At 43.9% G+C, this 20,666-nt stretch overlaps 1 protein-coding gene across 16 annotated transcripts in view; it reads left to right on the top strand.

The window, feature by feature from the left end:
* The window catches only part of PARN (poly(A)-specific ribonuclease), a 207,667-nt gene that overhangs the window by 137,014 nt on the left and 49,987 nt on the right, over positions 1–20,666 (top strand). The window lies entirely within an intron of this gene.

Raw genomic sequence — 20,666 nt, 5'->3', positions numbered from 1 at the left:
AGGAATTACTAGGTCAAAGGATATGATCCTCTCTAAGCCCCTTCTCGTTTAGACAGAACACTCACTGACAGACAGTAGACCTCTCTGCTGAAGAATGCACACACAAGGACTGTTGATATCATGCCCTTGGTTCACTGCTTCTAAGAACAGCTTACCACCATCTGCTAGCAGAGTAGGTGGTCATTACTTTGTATCTTCCTTGACATCAGCTCCTTGCAGCCATGTGGGATCGAAACATCTTGAATTTGTATTCCAGTTCTCCTTATACCAGTTGCAAGACTTTGGACAAGTCATTCAACAGGGTCTTCAGTTTTCTCTATAAAGTGAGGGTAACAGAGCCTACAGCACTGGCAGCGTGTACTACGTGTGATATAATCTCAGGGAATGATAGCTACCACCTAAGGCAGGTGACCGTGCTGCTCAAAGCCTGCCCAGTCAGTGGTCCAGACCATTTTGGTAGATGCACGAGTGACCACTTCACCTTGGCCAAGAAATACTTGTAGGGCGAATGAGGGCCAGAACCTGAATTTATAAGACAGGATTCCCACCTTTCTGTTTTGTCAACAGGTAGGCAGGGAAAAGAGTGGTATCATAATCCCTTTCAAACAAGAGATTTATTTGAACACCTTCTCAGCTTAGGCTGCCCTCATCTTTCCTTGCATGACATATTCATGATTCGTGCATTTCTATCACCTTTGCTAAAAGAAATAGATATTGCATTACCCTTTTCTCATATGAGTCAGCTCTTTTCAGAATTGCTTCTAACCACAGAGAATTCCTTACAGCTTCCTAAGTGTTGTTTGTGCACCTAGAGTACAAATTGACCTGTGTAAACTACCCTTGTATGGACATTACATTCACCTCCTTGCTGCCAAGAAGAGAAGGTGGGAGTCTCTTCTCCTTTCTGGTGTTCTCATTCCCCAGAAAGGAGAATCCATTCAGCTAACATCAGTGCCTCTGTGGGAGGAGGTTATTCTCAAACTTCTATGAAGCCCCCCAACACCAAAGCAGAGCAGATAGGAGCACTCAGGGGCACAGCGGAGTGAGGGCGGGGCACGAGTTGAAATTTCTCTATAGTCTTATATTTTATTTAAACCATTGTCATAATTTTTTAAAAGCTATTCTACAATATGTCCATTTTACTTTAATACTATTTTTTTAAATTGCCAGATTAATTATTTAATTTTTCCTCCCTGATCTCTAGTAAAATCCATGTCCTGAGAAGTTAAGCCATGGTTCTTCAGTGGCTTGTAGTAATTGCAAGCCCAGGGCTGTTCGGAAGCAGAGAGAAGTAGCTGTATTAGCTGTTCTCTCCTGGAGAAATATCACTGCAGGTATAGAATAGCTAAAACATCTTCCTTGTCTTCAGAGAACTAGCTTGGGTACGTGTGATCAGAGGACAGGCACAGAGGCTTAGATCATGTATTTGCTAGGTACCAAGTAGAGTTACATCGTAACATTGTAAAACTTGTGTGAATTCAAATGTACTTGATGAGGCTAATTGTTTTTTAGTGTGTGAGACTGGTTTTGCTTGTCACTCCACTCAGCAAAAGTATGTATTCCAGTGAGTTGGAGATGAAATGGGAGATGTAGATTCTGCCCCTTCCTTGTGAATATCAATTTTCACACTCTTCTTGTAGCGGGCTTCTTGCTAGTTATAAACAGTGTGTGTTCATGCATGTGTGTGCATGTTTAATAACATGGTGCTCACATGCAAGCCATCTTCTTCCTCTGATGTGCTAGAGGAGAACCAGTAGTGTGTTGGAAAAACCAGCTGTGTTGGCTTCGCTGAGAGACGCATGTTCTCCAGTGTGAAGAAAGAAGTTTCAAGGGTAATTTTAACTAAAAGCAAAGTTCAACTTTAGCGTCCCCACCCCTTTCCCCACGCATGAATACTCTGTTGTGACTCCAGTCTTAGATGCTTTCCCTGAAACCAACTGTGGAAAGCACCTCAATTCAAAGATAAGAAAACAGTTGCCCAGAGAGGCATGTGGCCTTCCAATAGTAGAGCTGTCTGCCCCAGAGTATGCACACTCATTCCATTGTGCCTTCTGCTCATATGATGTTTGTTAACTCTTTTAAATCCTGAACCAGTCAAAAAAACATTTTTTAAAAATAATCTAAACAGCATTTAGCTAAGGCCTCTAGAGAGCTGAGTGCAAGGTGTGCCTGTGCTATTTCCAGAAATGGCAGTGATTTATGCCTGCACTCTGGCTTGAGTTGTGACAGAACAGGCTCCAATGGGTGTGGTTTTAGTGCCTTGTCTGTGATTTTCAGGATACATTCAGGTAACTACTTCCTAATGCATTCACCAAAGAGCATGCTTGTGGGCAGAGCATGTGCTGGGGAGAATGCCAGCTGTGAGCGGGGGAACAGATGACTCAGCATTCCAGCGGGCTGCCTGCCCAGGGACTCTCACCATGACAGCTTTAATAACATGGTGGCACATTGCCTGGTAACCTGAGAGTTGGTGGGGTTTGTTTCTACCTACTATACCAAAAAGCCTTCTATCAACTATTGGCCAACCACATCACGGTGGGGTAAAAGATAAACTTGGCTCTGCAAGCTGACTTTCTTTTTCTAGTTTTCATGCCTCTGCCTACATTTTAACATTCATTCCCTTTTTCTTTCTATTTTTGTTTGTTTGTTTGTTTGGGACAGAGTCTTGCTTTGTTTCCCAGGCTGGAGTGCAGTGATGCAATCAAGTGATCCTCCCACCTCAGCGTCCCAAGTAACTGGGACTACAGGCGCACACCACCACTCCGGACTAATTATTATTATTATTATTATTATTATTATTATTAGGTAAAGATGGGGTCTTACTCTTTTGCCCAGGCTGGTCTCGAACTCCTGGGCAGGCTCAAATAATCTGAAAGTGTTGAGATACAGACATGAGCCACTGCAACCAACCTGCTCGCTTTTCTCATTTGTATACTATGTAAAGGTGGAAGCTGGATAGTTGACTTCCATATCATGTCCTCGAGGGAATTAGTTACTGAAAAGATGGTCTTTTTTATATTAGTTAAAATTATTTCATTTGCTATTCAGACCTCTGGACTATTTCCCTGCGTGCCTCATAGCAGAAGAGTCTGTAGCCATGGACCTGCTTGCCACAGATTTGATTTTGGCAGAACAGATCTGGGTGTAGCCTTAGAAGCAAGCTAGGCTTTTTCTTTTCTGTTGGTAAAGGCCTCTAACTGCTGCCCTAAGCTGGCATAGGACACAGGGTGCTATCTGTGAGCTCACTGGAAAAATGTGGTTTGTGGAGCTTTAGAGCTGGGTTCCACGAAAGCTGCTTTCAGGTACTTTTTTTTCCTCCATCAAAATCTCAGCATATGCAAAGGCAGTAGAAGCAAATTCATTCATTAGACATGCTTTAAAATGAGATTTTGCTTATGCTAGAGGCATTAGATGTAGGACTTTAGAATTAGAATCTAAAGGGTGGTAATATTTTTTTCTAGGGAAAGAAATGTAGAGAGTACTTTATAAAAACCACAAGAGTAGGCAGGGTTGGTGGCACGTGCCTGTGCCCTGGCTGCTTGGGAAGGTTGCTTGAATCCAGGAGTTTGAGGCTGCAGTGAGCTGTGATCACACCTGTGAATAGCCATTGCACTCCAGCCTGGGTAACATAGTGAGACCCTGTCTAAAAAAAAAAAAAGTAAAAGATAAAATTTACAGCATTCCATTATCAATCAGAAACCATTCTAAGCTAGGCACAGCGGCTCACACCTGTAATCCCAGCACTTTGGGAGGCTGAGGCGGGAGAATTCCTTAAGCCCAGGAGTTCAAGACCAACCCTGGCAACATAGTAAGATCCCACCTCTACAAAAAATTTAAAAATTACCCGGACATGATGGCATGCTCCTGTAGTCCCAGTTCCTCGAGAGGCTGAAGTGGGAGGATAGCTTAATCCTGGGAAGTTGAGGCTGCAGTGAACCATGGTTGTGACACTACATTCCAGCCTGAGTGACAGAGTGAGACTGGGTCTCAAAAAACAAAAAATGAAAGAAAACATTCTGTGTTCTGCTATACGTATACATGACTTTCAGAAGTTGTTTTTCAATTTCCTAATTTGTGTTGAGTATTTTGACATTGTAGGAAACTCTCAGGTCACTGAGAATTTTAAAATATGATGTTATAAAATATTCAAAAATACTTTGACATGTTATAATATCACACTTGCCATTGCATTAATATTATTTTTATTTAAAAAAATTTTTGGAGACAAGATTCCCTTTGTTGCCCAGGTTGGACTTGAACTCCTGGGTTCAAGTGATCCTCCCGCCTCCTCCTCCTGAGTAGCTGGGATTACAGGCACGTGCCTCTTCACCTGGCTTGTTTTAGTGTTTTATATTTATCTCTTTTTGGCTTGACTTTTTTATCTAACCGGTTGGTTTTACAACAAATGTTTAAATAGACAAAAAAGCTCTACATTAATTTCTCTTTAGAATGTAGAAAGCAAAATGAATACTTAGAACAATTTAGAGATTTAATGACTTGAGTCTGGAAAGCTGAACAATGCCAGTATCACTTTTTTAAAAATCCTATTCTCCTGCTGGCAGAGAATTTCACAGATCCTTTTAATGTCCAGGAGTGGTGAAGAACTTGTTACTTCTTTGAAGTTTGGGAGTTGCAACCTTCTATTGATAAAAACAGTTTCTCAGCAAATGTGAAAAGTTCGCTCTCCCTGATTCTCGTGCAGGCTCACTGTCTCCTCCCACTTCCTCTCTCTGTCCCGCTCTCTCTCTCTCTCTCTCTCTCTTCCTTCTCCTTCTCCCACCCCTCTGTATTACCTGTGTTAGACTCAAGAGTAATGTCACTCATCATGCTGCTTCTCCTAGCGGCCTAACTTGCTCCAGTTCAGATCTGAATGCTGTTTTTAGGTCTGATGTCAGCAGCAACAGCCCCTGTAACAGGGAAGCAGCTTACTTAAGGAAAAAGAAAATAAAGAGCTAGAATAGTCCTCCTAAAATCCCAAATCCACAAGGAAGTGATGTGGTCATTTAAAAGCAGAAATAACAATATAAGTGTAGAATCATTGTGTTAAATGCCCAGGCAGGATGGGACTTTAAAATCAAAACAATTCTTACGCAGATTTGCGCCACCATTCGGGGACATTTGGTGATCCTCGGGGTTTCAGTGTGTAGGTTCTAGACAGAACTCACCAATACAATAAATTAGTCATTGGGCACATTGCCTCATCAAGGCAAAGAGTAAAATTGATGTGAAAAATAAAAATAACATCTTCATTCTTTATCCATTTCCCTTTTGGAGAAGTGTGACTCTTTTTTTTTTTTTTTTAAGAAGTGTGACTCTTCCGAAGTCAAATATTGCCAGTTACAACAAGTACATTTCATCGTCCCAAGGCAACCTGTAGTCTGGAGAGAGGATTTCATTCCCTTCCTTTAAAATAAACTGTTCTCTCTCCACAGAGGATGGGAAGCACAGGCACAGGGCTCCATGAAGGCACGGAGGATCTGGCCTGGTGTTCAAGGAGGTGGTGTTGGCATTTTTTCAAACCTTCTTTGTGGTGACAGATCGTGTGTGATATGACCTGGAGCTGCTCTGCATCTGTAGGTGGATTGCAGGGCTAGCGGGTGGGAAGAGGTGAGAGGCAGGCCTAGGAAGAGGACTCTTGTTCATAGTGCAGCATCCTGGCACCATCAGGAAAGCGCTGAGTGCTTCCAATGCTGGGAGCATGGCAAGGGATGGTTAAAGGGAACCAGAGACAAAATTGTCCCATTTACAATTGATATGGAATTTCTGTGACTCTTTCTTTAATAGGTTGGGAGAAGCTGCTTTTGGTGACCAACACCCTCCCTCCGAGGGGCCATGACTCACCTCAGAGGTGAGCTAGCTCAGCTCTGCTTGGCTGATAAGGACCCATCATTCTGTTTCTCCAGTTCCCCTCCTCTCCTCGGGGGTTTCACTTGGTTAATGAATAAGCTGAGTCATGAGGTGTAAGTAAATTCTCTTTTTTTTTTTTTTTGAGATGGAGTCTCCCTCTGTTGCCAAGCTGGAGTGCAATGGCACCATCTCAGCTCACTGCAACCTCCGACTCCCTGGTTCAAGCGATTCTCCTGCCTGAGCCTTTTGAGTAGCTGGGATTACAGGCACACGCCACCATGCCCAGCTCATTTCTTTATTTTTAGTAGAGACAGGGTTTCATCCTGTTGACCAGGATGGTCTCGCTCTCCTGTCCTCGTGATCCACCTGCCTTGGCTTCCCAAAGTACAGGCGTGAGCCACCTCACCCAGCCAGTAAATTCTATTATCAGATGAAAACCACTTCAAAACATCCACAGAGGCACATTTAATGAAAGTGTAAATAGTGCAGCCCAGCAGCTCCTATATTAGCTTACTCACAAACAGACTACGCTCTTCAGCTGCCGAAACCTATAAGCCTTAAAATATGTGCTGCTCTGTCAGGCTGTTTGCATACATGGCTATGGGAAGTAGAAGAAACATGGAGCACTGTGCTTTATCACCGTATCACTAATATTGTGGCAGATTTAATACTTCACAAACAGCCCAACAAGTTGCCAAAGTTAGCTAGGTTCAAAAGTGTTGTCTCAATGCAGGCGTGTGTATGCTTGTTAGGTATATATTTGTACCTGGCATCCGAAGTTCCTGAGAACTAGTCCAGTTGAAAGGACCCAACTTGAATCTGTAGATGCAGCCACTACCTCCAGCCAGCGCTTCAGTTACACGCAGGCTGTGATGAGGTTGTGTCCTAAATGTTCTTTTGTTGATTAACCTTTTAGAACACAAAGCACATTGTCGCATAGTAATGCTGTTTTGAATGGTGGGTGTCAGTGAGCTGTGGTGTTTTATAGAGTTCAGGTCAGGCAGGGCCTGTTTCGTGGGTCAGGAAATCAATGCTGGTAGGTGCCAGCATTAAAAAAAAAGAGGGGAGAAAGTCGACGAAAAGGACATACCAGAGTGGGTTTCACGTAATATAAGTAGGTATTGTTTAGTGATACTGTTACAATTTAAAACCTATTGCAGGCTGTATGCTGGCATTAAATTGGGAATCCCTCAGGCAGGGGAAGGGGCGTCAACAACAGGTTAAGTACTGGCTGTGCATGGCAGTCCAGCACGGTGACATCAGGCAAGTTATTTTAACATGTCTCAGGCACTGTTCTGTCATATTCAAAATAAGACTGCTTTACAGGGGTAGGATTAGAGATGGAAGAAAATAGATTAACGTGTTAGGATATAGAATAACGTGTTAGGATTAGAGATAGTAGAGTACCTGGTGCTTAGTAACCTCCCTATAAACCATGATTGGTATCTGTTTGTACTTCTTTATGATATGTAATAAGCAGACCTTAAAGATACAGCATTAACTAAACCGTGTACTATTTAGTCTTCCCTGGAGTGGAATTTATTCAGACTTCTTGACGTTTAGGATCTGCCATTTCACATGATCTAGCAGATCTTTGATTTTACCTTAAATTATTCTTGTGTAGTTGAGACATCAATCTTAATTTTCTCCCATGAAGTGTGAAGAATGTTGTAAATTGCTTAGGTCTTTCAGCTGTCTGTCAACTTCCTCAAGACTGTTAAGTATGGAATTGCTTCCCAAGTCTATTTTAAGTTGTGTTTCGTCTTTTAAAAAAAGAAGGTTTTCATCTGCTTTTTTTTTTCTTTAAGTAATAGTTCTAAACTTTTTTCTGAACTCCCATCTGCTTCTACTTGATGCCATCATAAATTCCTTCTTACTTTCTGCACTTCACTACCCACTTTTTAAGCTACTGTGTCAGCACTTGGGAAAGCCTTTTGTGTGTTGGGCTGGGTGTGAGCACAGTGGCTCTGTTGACTGCTTTGAGGGGCAGGTTCAAGTTGTCATCAGCAGCTTGCATCAGGGTCAGGGAGCTTGGGCTTCACACCCCAGCTCTGCTGTCAGAATCACCATCTTCGGCGGGCCGCTCAACCTCTCTCGGCCCCTGTTTGTTTGACTGTGGAAGTAGAATTGGTACCCACCTTGTGGGGTGATTTTGAGGAGAAAAAGAGCATTGGGCAGATTGTTAGCACTAGTTGGAAGGTCACATCTCTGGCAGGGACATTATCAGGTGCAAGCTCCATGGCCTCTTCTGCTCTTCCTGTCTTCCCAGGTTCCGGCCCTGGTGCTTTTGGGAAGATCCCTCCTCTCCCCCGACCTCGACCCCTTTACAGAGGAAACCGCCAGCTCCCAGGTGCAGCTTCCTGCCCCCAGATTCACAAAGCTGTCCACGCACACACCTCCCTCTTTCTTTGCCTCTGTCAGACATGTGTCCCTACCATGTGCTCCAAGTCCCTTCTCAGGGGCCTTGTGCTACATCTTATCCATGCCCACCCATGGGCAGAATCCCTTCCACCTGTCCAGAAGAACTCCCACAAACCCCAGCTCACCTCTTCTCCCATATCTTTCCTTCCTTTTCAGAATTCGAAGCATCTGCAGTCACCACCCTTGCCGTGGTTCCTCGCTCACTCTCCTCTCGCTGTGGTCCCCACACCACTGAGCCTGTTCTTACTGAAGACCCACTGACCCCCTTGCCACACCCACCAGGCAGTCTTCTCACCTTGCCTGAGTGCTCAGTACCCTGACTTCTTTGTTTTTTTGGAGACGGAGTCTTACTCTGTGGCCCAGGCTGGAATGTGGAGTGCAGTGGTGTGGTCATAGCTCACTACAGCCTCAAACTCCTGGGCTCACGATCCTCCTGCACAGTCTCCTGAGTAGCTGGGACTACAGGTGTGCACCACCATGCCTGGCTAATTTTTTTTTTTTTAGTGGAAACTGGGGAGTCTCACTGTGTTGCCCAGGCTGGCCTCAAACCCATGAACACGAGTGAACATCTCACCTTGTCCTCCCAAAGTGTTGGTGACTACGGTTGTGAGCCACCGTACCTGGCCTCTTCTTCCTCCTTGAAGCAGTGTTTTACTGAATCCCTAGGTTTGCCCTTTTCTTTTTCAGGCCACAGCTTCCCAGGCTCTCATGCCTGCCCTCCCCATCCATATGAGGATTAAGGGCCGGTGCTCCTAAGTTCAGTCTGGAGGCTTCTGTGCTTATTCTGCACCTTCTCCTCAGCAATTCCATCCTTTCTCGGGGCTCGAACCACCTTCATGCCAGTGATTCCCAAATGGATTCTCTCTGCCCTTCCTACATTTCCACCGATGTTTCCCAGGTACTTCAAAGCCACCATCTACCCCATTCCTGTGTTCCCACTATCCTGTTCCCTGGTCCCAGATGGTACAACCCTGCACTGTCCAGGCTAGGACTCGGAGGACTGTGTAGTTTCTCTGTGTCCCCACCTCTTCTATCCTAACAAGCCACTGCCCTTTCTCTTTGTATTACAATTACCCTGGCGTCCTGCTGATCTCCCAGAATCTTTCTCAGGAGGAGGAGATATGACCACAAGGCCCTCCTGACTAAACTCCTCAGCGTGGCACACCTCTGCCCATCGCTCCGGCTGCACCGCCGGCCCTTCCGCTTCCTCCCTAGGATTTTCTATTACGGTTATTCATCCTTAGTCTAGACTGTGTCCCTCTCTCAGATGAGTCACCTCGTACTCCTTCTGCCTGGATCACAATTCCCCACCTCCAGAATTTCTACACTATCTGCTCTCCCATCCCTTGTCTCAGGAAAGACCCAAGTGTCTTTTCCGTAGGGAAATTTTTGTGAGCCCTCAGTGTGGTCATTTCCCCATGGGAAACTCCAGAGCAAGCTGCTTTTCTAACCCTCAGCCCACGGGTGATAGTCTGTGCACTCTTTCTCTCCCTGAGTCACTCTCAGCCTCAGCTGCCTAGTTTTAGAAGATGGTTTGTTCATGAATGAATGGATAGATGAACAAATGAACAAGTGAGATTGAAATATGCAGGCATTCATTAATGTCCACCAGAGATTGGTTCCAGGACCCCTGAGTATACCAAAATTCTCACGTACTCAGGTCCCACAGTCAGTCCTGCAGAACCCATGGGTATGAGAGGCCCTCTATATAGGCAGGTTTTGAATCCCTCAGAGACTGTGTTTTCAAAATGTGTTAGGTTGAAAAAATAATCTATATATAAGTGGACCCATGCAGTTCAAACACGTATTGTTCGAGGGTCAACTGTATTTGTTTGGAAAGTAGTTAGCATAGTTCTTTACAAGCATTATAGTAAGTACTTAATAAATGGTGGCTTTAATAATTTTTGACTGACTTCTCAGCCTGTAACCATGAAGAAGAAAAAGAAAAAGAAGAACACCAGGCTGGCTAATCAAAGCAGGGTTCCTTAGTGACATCATTCATTCAATGCTGAGGCAATTGGCTTGGGCCAGTTATAGCCTTGGGAACTTATAGCCTAAGCGGTAGCTCTTCCACCCTCAGTCAGCTTGTTAATAGCTTGTATTTATTGTCACCTTTTCTGCTGCCCCTGCTCATGTTAAAATTATTTCCTACCTAGATTCCTGCCTACTTGGTGTTCCTCTACCAGTCTTTTCGCCTCCTTTACTCTTCCTCCAGATTGCGGGCTTCTTAAGGTCAGGGAATCTCTGCTCCCCACTGCTGCATCCCAGTACCCGGTGCCAGTGTTTATTGAATGAGATGGCTGGGCACAGTGGCTCATGCTGGTAATTTCAGCCCTTTGAGAGACCAACACGGGTGGATCACTTGTGCCTAGGAATTTGAGACCAGCCTGGACAACACAGCAAAATCATGTCTCTACAGAAAATACAACAATCAGCCAGGTGTCGTAGCCTGCACCTGTAGTCCCAGCTACTCAGGAGGCTGAGGTGGGAGGATTGCTTGAGCCCAGAAGCTCGAGGCTACAGTGAGCCATGTTTGCACCACCACACTCCAGCCTGGGGAACAGAGTGAGACCCTGTCTCAAAAATAAATAAATAATAAATGAATGAATGAGATGAATGTTTTAACAGGTGGTTTCAGGAGAGTTGGGAGAAAATCAATTAACTAATTTTGGTCTCGGAAAATTTTGAAATTTATAGTTCAGACTTTTTTTTTTAATGTTTCTTTTGTTTTTTGTTGTTGTTTGGGAATATGCGGGGCAACGGAATGTCTTATACTGGCTTTGGCAAAGTTCTTTTTGTCTGAATTATATATTTGTGATTTAACAGCAGTAATCTTGTTAATTAAGCACCTACTGTGTCTGAGGCCCTGTGGTAAAAGCTTTGTAAGGTAGGTGGATATGTCTGTTTTATGGATAAAAAAGAGAAGTCCAGGGAGGCAGGTAACTCACCCCAGACAACTTAAGGTTTGGGCAGGATTCGAACCCGGGCCTGTGTGGCCTCATAGCCTGTGGTTTTCCCATTTGACTTTGTGGCTTCCCTTTGGGTAGGTTTTAAATAATTAAACAACCATTGTCTTCATGTCTAGTTTGTAAAGACTTTTCTTTGCCACTTCCATGGCCTTAATTAGAGAACTGTAAAGTGAAGTGATACGTGGGAACAGTGGCCGGCATGCATGCCTGTCCATATTTAATTGAGGGGAAGGATGGGGAGGTAGCAGAGTGGAGGGCCTGACTTGTTCTAAGTGACAGAACCAAGATCACACCCTGCCCTGTTCTGCTACATCCTAGTTGGGTGCCAATGGAACTTTCTCTCTGCCTTGTCAGTGAAGCGCTGATAACAGCACCTGCCCTCACCGTGGTGAGGGTCCAGGCAATGGGATCTGTGGAAGCTGTCTGTAGACACCTCGCTGCTCTTGCAGGTTCCTCTGCACTCTGCGTCTCTGTAAGCACGGCCCTTTGAGCCTACTTCCTTTCCTTGGTTCATTTCCTTTCCTTTCCTGAGTGCCTCTCATGGGTCAGGCGCTGTCATGGAGGCCCTGAAAAAGCAGAGAGGAAGGAATGCCGTCCTCCATTATCTTCAGTAGTTCTGTCTGTCCCTTTTATGGGGCTCGGATCTCTTTCACTGCCCTAGTTTCCTCTCTTCCAGCCTCAGGACTTTTTAAAAAACATAATTAGCCTTTGTTGGAGAAACACCCATGGTATGAAAGGAAGCATGAAGGACAAGGAATCCCAAGCTCTGGCTCCTAACGGTGTGAGCAGGCAGGTGGGTCAGCCTCTGCTGTCAGTGACGGTGACCTGTTTCCTGCCCAGGCAAAGCTGCCCGTTAGAGCCAGAGCCAGGGCCTCCAGTTTCCAGTCCAGGCACTTTTTTCACATACCAGGCTTCAACATGGGATTTTTTAACTGAAAAATGTGTAAGTTTGTATCCTCATGCTGGCTTGTTTTTTCTCTTGAGTAGAAACAGGCTGCCAGCAGACATAAAAGCTGTTTTTATTTATTCATTCATTTATTTATTTACTTATTTCATTTTTTTTTGAGATAGGGTCTCACTCTGTTGCCCGGGCTGGAGTACAGTGGTACAGTCTCGGCTCACTGCAGCCTCAACCTTGCTGGCTCAAGTGATCCTCCCACTTCAGCCTTCGGAGTAGCTGGGACTATAGGTGTGCATCACCACACCCAGCTAATTTATTTTTATTTTTTATGTTGTAGAGATGCGGTCACACTATGTTGTCCAGGCTGGTCTCAAATTCCTGGGCTTAAGCGATCCTCCCACCTTGGCCTCCCAAGGTGCAGGGCTTACAGGCATGAGCCACCACGTCTGGCCTGAAGTTTTGTTTCTTCCTTTCTTCCTATAATCGTATATTGAATTCCTGGAAAACTACTATGGTAAACCCCAGGTGCTACAGAAATGAATAATGTATAATCCCTTCCCTCAAAGGGCACCTGGCCCTGTTTGGGAGACAAATAAATGTGGGAAAACAGAACTGAGATGAAAGGGCTGGACAGAACTGGGTTATTATTGAGGCAAACTTGCTGGTACACTGGCTGGGTGTACCAGCAAGTTTGCACTTTATCTTGAAGATGCTGAAGGGTTTAACAGAAGAGAATGGATCATGTCAGCAGGGGAAGGATGGACTAGAGAGGGTGGAAAGGAAGGCTGTCATTTTCTGGGCTTGCCTGCCCATTTTTACTTCTTTGGGCATGTTGGAAATACCTTCATTTTACCATGTTTCTGTTAGATCACTGATTCCTCTTTGCAACTTAGTATCTGCCTAATTCCTTAGTTGGGTTGAGGGGAAATACATCTCAGATCATTTTGGAAAATGTTCATAATGACCATTAGGGTTGGATATTTCTGTTTTCCTTTATTTCTAATATCTTTCTTTAAAGATTTTAAAGTTTGCCCTTTTGCAAAATCTGATAAAACCATCCATTCTCTATATGGTAAATTGGAGAGGCTGTCCATCTGTTGTAAATTTAAACTTGATCAAAACTTTATGGAACATGAAAAAACTTTTGTATCTAATATATTCATATTTAAATAAGCAAACAAACACAAAGCAACCTTTGGTGTCATCCAGGCATGGGGTGACAATCGGAAATGACAGTGTGGTGATTTAGGGCCTCAGGCTGGTGATTGCTCTGAGGGGAATAAGGAGAGGCCATCTTAAAGGGTGTCAGAGAGGGCACCTTTGACATTAAGGCACACGCTGGTATTAGAGGAGTAGGATTTGGGCCTGTGAAGTAGGCAGAGGCCACTCTTGACACACACCACTTCTGATCGTGGAGTAACACACCAGGTTATCACACAGGGACTCCTTCTAGCATTTGCACAAAGCTGTTGGGTGGAGAGATGGACACTCTGCTTCCTTGCAGACAGATGTATGCCTGTGTTAACTCTGCGTGACACAAACCCGGTCCCTTCCAGTGCATGTGGTGTAGTGGAAAGAATGTAGGCTTTGGTTGGGGTCCCAGCCTACACGTGTGTAATCTTTGGGACCTTGGGACAGTCCCTTTTTATGAGTCTCAGTGTCCTTATCTATAAAGCTAGGATAATGCTGACAGGATTTTCTCTGCTAACAGAGGAAATAGCCAATAAATAGTTCTCTTTCTTGGTTTTGTTTTATTTTTATTTATTTATTTATTTATTTATTTATTTATTTGAGACAGGGTCTCACTTTGTCAACTTGGCGGGAGTGCAATGGCACAATCTCAGCTCACTGTAACCTCCACATCCCAGGCTCAAACAATCCTCCTGCCTCACCCCTCCAAGTATCTGGGACTACAGGCATGCCTGGCTAATCTTTGTATTTTAAGTAGAGACAGGGTTTCACCATGTTACCCAGGCTGGTCTTGAACTGCTGGACTCAAGTGATCCGCTGGCCTTGGCCTCCCAAATTGCTGGGATTACAGGCATGAGCCACCATGTCCAGTCCTCTTTGTTGTAACCATTGGATTAATACAAATATAGGCAATTCCCTTAGACATTGAGAACTTGATGTTTGCTGAGAATGGCCATGGCAAAAAATGCAGGACTAATGGTGTGTAACTGCTTGAGCAGTTTCCTAGTACACCCTCCCCAGCCCCAAACAGTTGCTACAATAAACTAGTTTCAGCCCTCTAAGAAGCAGACTGCAAAAACGCCCTTGGCCGCCAAGCAAGGCTGAAGTCTGGCATCTGAGCCACAGTAGACATTTATACCACGTGTCCCACTCAGGGGCTCCACTTCCATGGGACCGAAGACGTTGAAACAGGAGTAAGTTTGAGCTAATCTTAAAGAGACCTTCTCACTTAAGCAGATTGTATTGGAAGTGGCCTTTAGTAGTTGGACAGGGTAAACAATGGAAAAGCCAGAATTTTTTTTTTTTTTTTGAGTCTCGCTCAGTTGCCAGGCTGTAGTGCGGTGGCACGATCTCGGCTCACTGCAACCTCCACATCCCATGTTCAAGCAATTCTCCTGCCTCAGCCTCCCGAGTAGTTGGGATTACAGGCACGCTAGAAATTTTGTTTGTTTAAAACGTAATGAACATCTGTGAAACTACCACTCAACCAAAGAATTAAAACATTACTAATAAATTACATCTACCTATTATTCTTCTCCTGTCTAGTTCTCCTGATTCCCTTCCAGCACCAGCTATTCTACTGAAGTTTGTGCTGATCATCTTCTTGCTATTTTTTGTTCTCCCTCTCATACACACCCCCACCACGTGTGTATGTATGTGTGTTGTGGGGCATGAGGGGGATTGCATTTATCATTCACCGTTACATCACTGAGATTCATCCATTTTATTCTGTGTAACTGTAGTTCACTCATATTTTCTCTTAGACAGCATTCCATTGTGTGAATGTACCACAGATTTGTCCGTTTACCCAAGGATAAGGATTTGGAGCCCTCCCTCTCTTTCTCTTTCTTTTTAGCTGTTATGAACAGTTGTTTTTTGAAAACTCTAGTATTGATCTCTTATTATTCATGAGTGAAATTGCAGGGTCGTAGGGAGTGAGAATGATCACCTTTAAAACACTGACTTGTTTTCCAAAATGGTCGTACAACCACTGGGGATCCTGTGGCTCTATACCTTCCCAATAATTGGTATTAATGTTTTTGTAATTTTTGCCAGCGCAGTAGGTATAGAGCCATGTCTCGTTATAGTCATGATTTGCCTTTGTCTGTGGCTGAGCACCTCTGCGTATGTCCACTGGCCTCACACACCTCCCCCTGTGCAGTGACTGTACGTGCTTCTCATGCCTTGTGCCCACTTTTCTGCAGTTGTTTCCTTACTAATTTGTGGCTGTTTTTATGTATTCTAGTGCTAATCCTGTCAGCTGAATGTCTTACAGATATCTTCTCCCAGTTTATAGATTGCCTTTCTTCCCTTTAAAGTGCCTTCTGATGGACAAAGGCTTTAATATTAATGTAGGCAAACGTATTGATCTTTTCTTTTATGCCTATCCTTTTTTCTATCTTCGTAAATTCTTTCCTACTTCAAGCTCAGAAAGATACTCACTTATATTTTCTTTTCAAGTTCTCAGAGTTTGCTTTTGACATTTAAGCTCTTCATCCATCTGGAGTGAATTTTTCGGCATGGTGTGACTAAGAATCCAATTTCTTTTTTTTTTTTTTTTCCTATGGATAAACAATTTTTCCAGCTTTTCCTTTTCCCGACCGTTCTGTCAAAAATCAAAGTTTCACAGCTGTATACGTGTTTTTCTAGGCTCTTAGAATTCTGTACCATTGGTCAGTTTATCTCAGCACCATTACTCCACAGTCTCAATTCCTATAGCTTTCCAATAGGCTTTTTTACCTAGTAAAGCAAGTCCCTCTTCCCATTCTTTTTTAGAAATGTCCCAGCTATTATTGGCCCTTTTGTTCTAATTTTAGAATTCATCTTTCAGGTTTCCCAGAATAACTGAGGTTTAATTGATGTATAATAAAATGATGTACAGTTCTGTGCCTCAGCAAATGCGTGCAGTAATGTAATCAGCACTGCAATCAGGATATAGAATAGTTCTGTCACCCTCAAAATGCCCTCCCGCTCTTTGTAGTCAACTTCCTCTCCCGTTCCAGCCCCAGCACCAGCCCCAGGCTCTCACAACCACTGTTGTTTTCTACTGAGATTTTTTTTTCTTACTTTTAATTTTTTTCAATATTTAATTAAAATGTTGGAGGCCAACTCTGGACACACTGCCTATGAGTTAGCCCTGTTCCACAGAAGCTGTTTAAAAAATAAAATGTTGGAATATTTTTGCTGGAGTTGCAGTAAATCTATAAGTCAGTTTAGGAAGGAATCTATATCTTATGTTGTCTTCCTGTTCATAAACATAATGCATCAACTTAGTTAGAAAAGTCTTTGATTGACAGTAGTGGAAAGTTCTTAAAAAAAAAAGTGTAAACATTTTAAGTAATTCCTTAATACAGGAAGCATTTTATAAGCTAATTGTCTACATAAACAAAATGCATATAAATACACAGCAGACATGTGGCAGTATTACATTGTTAAAGTGTGTGTGTGTGTGTGTGTGTGTGTGTGTGTGTGTGTGTGTGTCGTGCGCGCCACATCCTGGTTAAAGTGTGTGTGTGTGTGTGTGTGTGTGTGTCGTGCGCGCCACATCCTGGTTCCAAGCCAGCTTTGTTGCTTACCTACAAGACCTCGGGCAAGCTGTTTAGTTTCTCCGATGCTCAGTCTCTTTATTTGTGTGGTGACTAGAACATCCGAAGATTAAATGCTATGCTGTGTGCAGTGTCAAGAGACAATGGACCAGGCACAATGAAGCTGGAGTGGTTGAGACTCTTATGTGAGGGAACTGCTCCCACTCACCTCCAGGGAAACAGGGAGGACTCTTGGCACGTTTGGTTCCCCAGTGGCTTTCACAAAGTGGCAAGACGGATAGATTGCCTTGAATCATTTCCCTGACAAATTTGGAAAAGGTTAGTGTTACCCAGCAGCCTGCTACATGCTGCTTCTGACAGGGGAGCTGGAATCGCTGGAGGACACAGTTGACAGCCAATTCATTTTGCTGATTCATCCATTAGAGGCGTGGCTTCGAGCCAGAGCTTGGCTTCTAGATTAAAGGCCAAGAGCTGCAAAGCTGCTGGGACTCGAAGGAATGCTGGTAAATTATTGCCACGTGGAGGCCAGCAGTGAAAAGCAGACTGTTATTTATTTCCCCTTTTAAGTGATCCTAAATTCCAAATGTGCTCAGATAAATTCCCTCGCCATGGTTAGGGAGTTGTTTGTAACATTTGTCTATCAGCTGGGAGCTGAATTATTGAAAACAATCAGATACCATTAAATAGATTGTCTCAGCTCCTCTATGACCCTGTCATCACCTTTGCTTTCATGGGGAATATTGACCCAAGCCTCCTCTCCTACTTGGTAATCCAAATTAAACTTGAGAGAAGGATTTTTTTCGAGGTAGGGTCTTGCTGTGTTGCCCAGGCTGGAGTGAGTACAATGGTGCACTCATGGCTCACTGCAGACTTGACTTCCTGGGCTCAGTCGATCCTCTCACCTCAGCCTCCCTAATAACTGAGACTATAGTCTCAAGTCACAACATCTGGCTAATTTTTGTATTTTTTTTGTAGAGAATGGGGTTTTGCCCCGTTGTCCAGTCTGGTCTCGAACTCCTGGGCTCAAGCAGTCCTCCTACCTTGGCCTCCCAGAGTGCTGGGACTCTAGGCATGAGCGACCACACCTGGCAACAGAGGGATTATTGCAGGTGTCATCCCTTTTGAGTGTGCTTGCAAAATAAACCTTTTAGATTAAAGGATGCAATAGCCAGGCCGGGCACGGTGGCTCACACCCGTAATCCCAGCACTTTGGGAGGCCAAGGCAGGCAGATCACTTCAGCCCAGGAGTTTGAGACCAACCTGGCCAACAAGACGAAACCCTGTCTCTATGAAAATTACAGAAATTAGCCGGGCGTGGTGGCGTTCGCATGTAGTTTCAGCTATTCAGGATGCTGAGGCACGAGAATCACTTGAACCTGGGTGGTGGAGGTTGCAATGAGCCTAGATTGTGCCACTGTACTCCAGCTTAGGCAAAAGAATGAGACTCTGTCTCAAATAAATAAATAATATATTAATAAAAATAAAGAACTTTCTTAAAAAAAATGAGATGGAAGAAAATCCAGGAGATGCTCATTGGTTAACAGTTAGTACAGAATAATGATGGTAGAACCAATGGGTTCTCATATATCCACATTGATAGATGAACATATTTTAATCTATCACAAGCTTAGGGAATCACAAGCTTACAGGGAAATCACCACTACATAAATCTGGTATGTGACAGGGTGACCTTTAAGAGAGGGTGGAGATTGTGTCTTGATTTACCAAATACCTGACATAGTTCCTGGGACAAAAACACTCAGTAAGCAGTTACCACATGGAAGAATGGGTGGACAATGTTTACTGGATATAACTTGTTGGGAGGCTGGGTAAATGAGTGAAAAATAACAGAAATATGACACATTAAAAGTAAGAAAAACAACTGTTCCAAGGAATAAGATTTTCAGGAAAGGATCGTATTTCTGTGGCTCTCTGATATGAGTAACTTTACTCAATAGCATGTCTCCAGAACCTCCTGCTTTCACCGTTTATCTCCTGAGTGAGGCAGAGCATGCTGTTTTGAGCTCACATTTCAGTAACTCACTCGACTTCTATGGGAGACATTGTATAATATGAACATTCTCTAGCACTTTTTTTTTTAGACATGGGGGGTCTCACAGTGTTGCCCAGGTTGGTCTTCAACCCCATGGGCTCAAGTTATCCTCCCGCCTTGGCCTCCCAAAGTGCTGAGATTACAAGTGTGAGCCACTGTGCCCTGCCTCTCTAATACTTTGAGGTTTTTATTTTCTTGTTCTCTTTAACTCTAGAGTGAATATTTAAAAGTACACAAACTTCTTAGTAAAAATTTGTGTTTTCTGAAGAAGTAGAGTATTTTCCTGTTTTGTTCTGTTTTTTAGATAACTAAATATTTAGGGCATGACATTCCAGAAACCTTTGTTGCACTAAGTTTTAGTGAAATCTGGCCTAGTTGAAGATTAAAATGTGTCAAGTGCCGGATGTGGGACATCTGCCTCTCATACAGTTGTCTTTCCCTCTGTTTTAAGGTCCCTGGTAAACTGGATTCCCTTGTCCAGTGCCGACGTGTCCAAAGCCTGCATGCTCGTCACCAGCACTGTATTCTGCTCTGCATTCAGTCACATCATTTTTATTGAGAACTATTCCATATGCAGGGGTTTTCTAGGTGCAGGTAGACAGATTCTGTTTCTGACATCATGGCACTTTGCAGCTACCAGGTACAAGGCAGCCGTGAACAGTGTGGCCAGGCTCTTATGGTCTCACTGCCAGTGTGGGTAATAGTTGTTGGCAGTGATAGTGGGCTAGGAATGCATATGCCCAAACTGGAAGCCAGAAGTAACAAATGGGCACCAAGAGGCCATCATTGGTCCTCACTCCCATGCTGCCATCGTGATCTATCCACAGCAGCCTCAGAAGAGGGGGCAGCATGGGATCAGAACACAACTGACCTGGCCTTAGTCTGAAGCATTAACACCAAGGGGGGATTAAGCCCCAGCTTTCAAGTACCCCTGCCAGCCAGAGCGCATTATGGAGAATTAGCAGTCTTTTAAGGCGGAAGGAGCAGAGGCATGTCCTAAGTATTGTGCAGCTGTCTTAAATTTGCAGAGTACATGGGAGCTAAGCTATGAGGATGCAAAGGCATAAGGATGATGTACTTTGGAAACTCCTGGGGAAGGACAGGAGGGGGCGAGGGATAAAAGACTGTACATTGGGTGCAGTGTACACTGCTCAGGTGACAGGTGCACCAAAACTCAGAAATCACCACTGAAGAACTTTTCCATGCAACCACATACCACCTCTTCCCCTATAACTACTGAAATAAGATAAATAAAATACAAAAAAAAAATGCATATGTAGTATAATTCCAGTTATAGGTAGCTCAAGAGAAGGCAAAATTAAGCCCTGATGATAGCAGTGGTGACAGCAAAGTTATCAAATTGAGGAAGATAATGCCGTAATTGTGCTACACATCTGAGGTGCCTTCGTCCAGTGAAGGAGGGGTGGGAGGTTGTCTAGAAACAGGCATGAGGGTGAGGGGGATGTTCTTTATCTTAATTCGCTTGATGGACGACACGTGGGTGTACAAATTTGTTTAAAACTCATTGTAACAAAACAGGTAATAAAGCCTGATAGTTTAAAAAAAAAAATTAAATAACAAAATGAAAATAATAAAGCATTTCCAAAAAATTTTTTTTGCGGAGTCCAGAGTGAGGTGCAGAGTGATAAGGAGGACCCTGGGCCGGGCGCGGTGGCTCACGCCTGTAATCCCAGCACTTTGGGAGGCCGAGGTGGGTGGATCACGAGGTCAGGAGATCG

Source organism: Macaca mulatta, chromosome 20 (assembly GCF_049350105.2).
Source record: "Macaca mulatta isolate MMU2019108-1 chromosome 20, T2T-MMU8v2.0, whole genome shotgun sequence".
Taxonomy (NCBI): domain Eukaryota; kingdom Metazoa; phylum Chordata; class Mammalia; order Primates; family Cercopithecidae; genus Macaca; species Macaca mulatta.
Note: the sequence above shows the minus strand (reverse complement) of the source record. Positions and strands in the feature narration are given on the sequence as shown.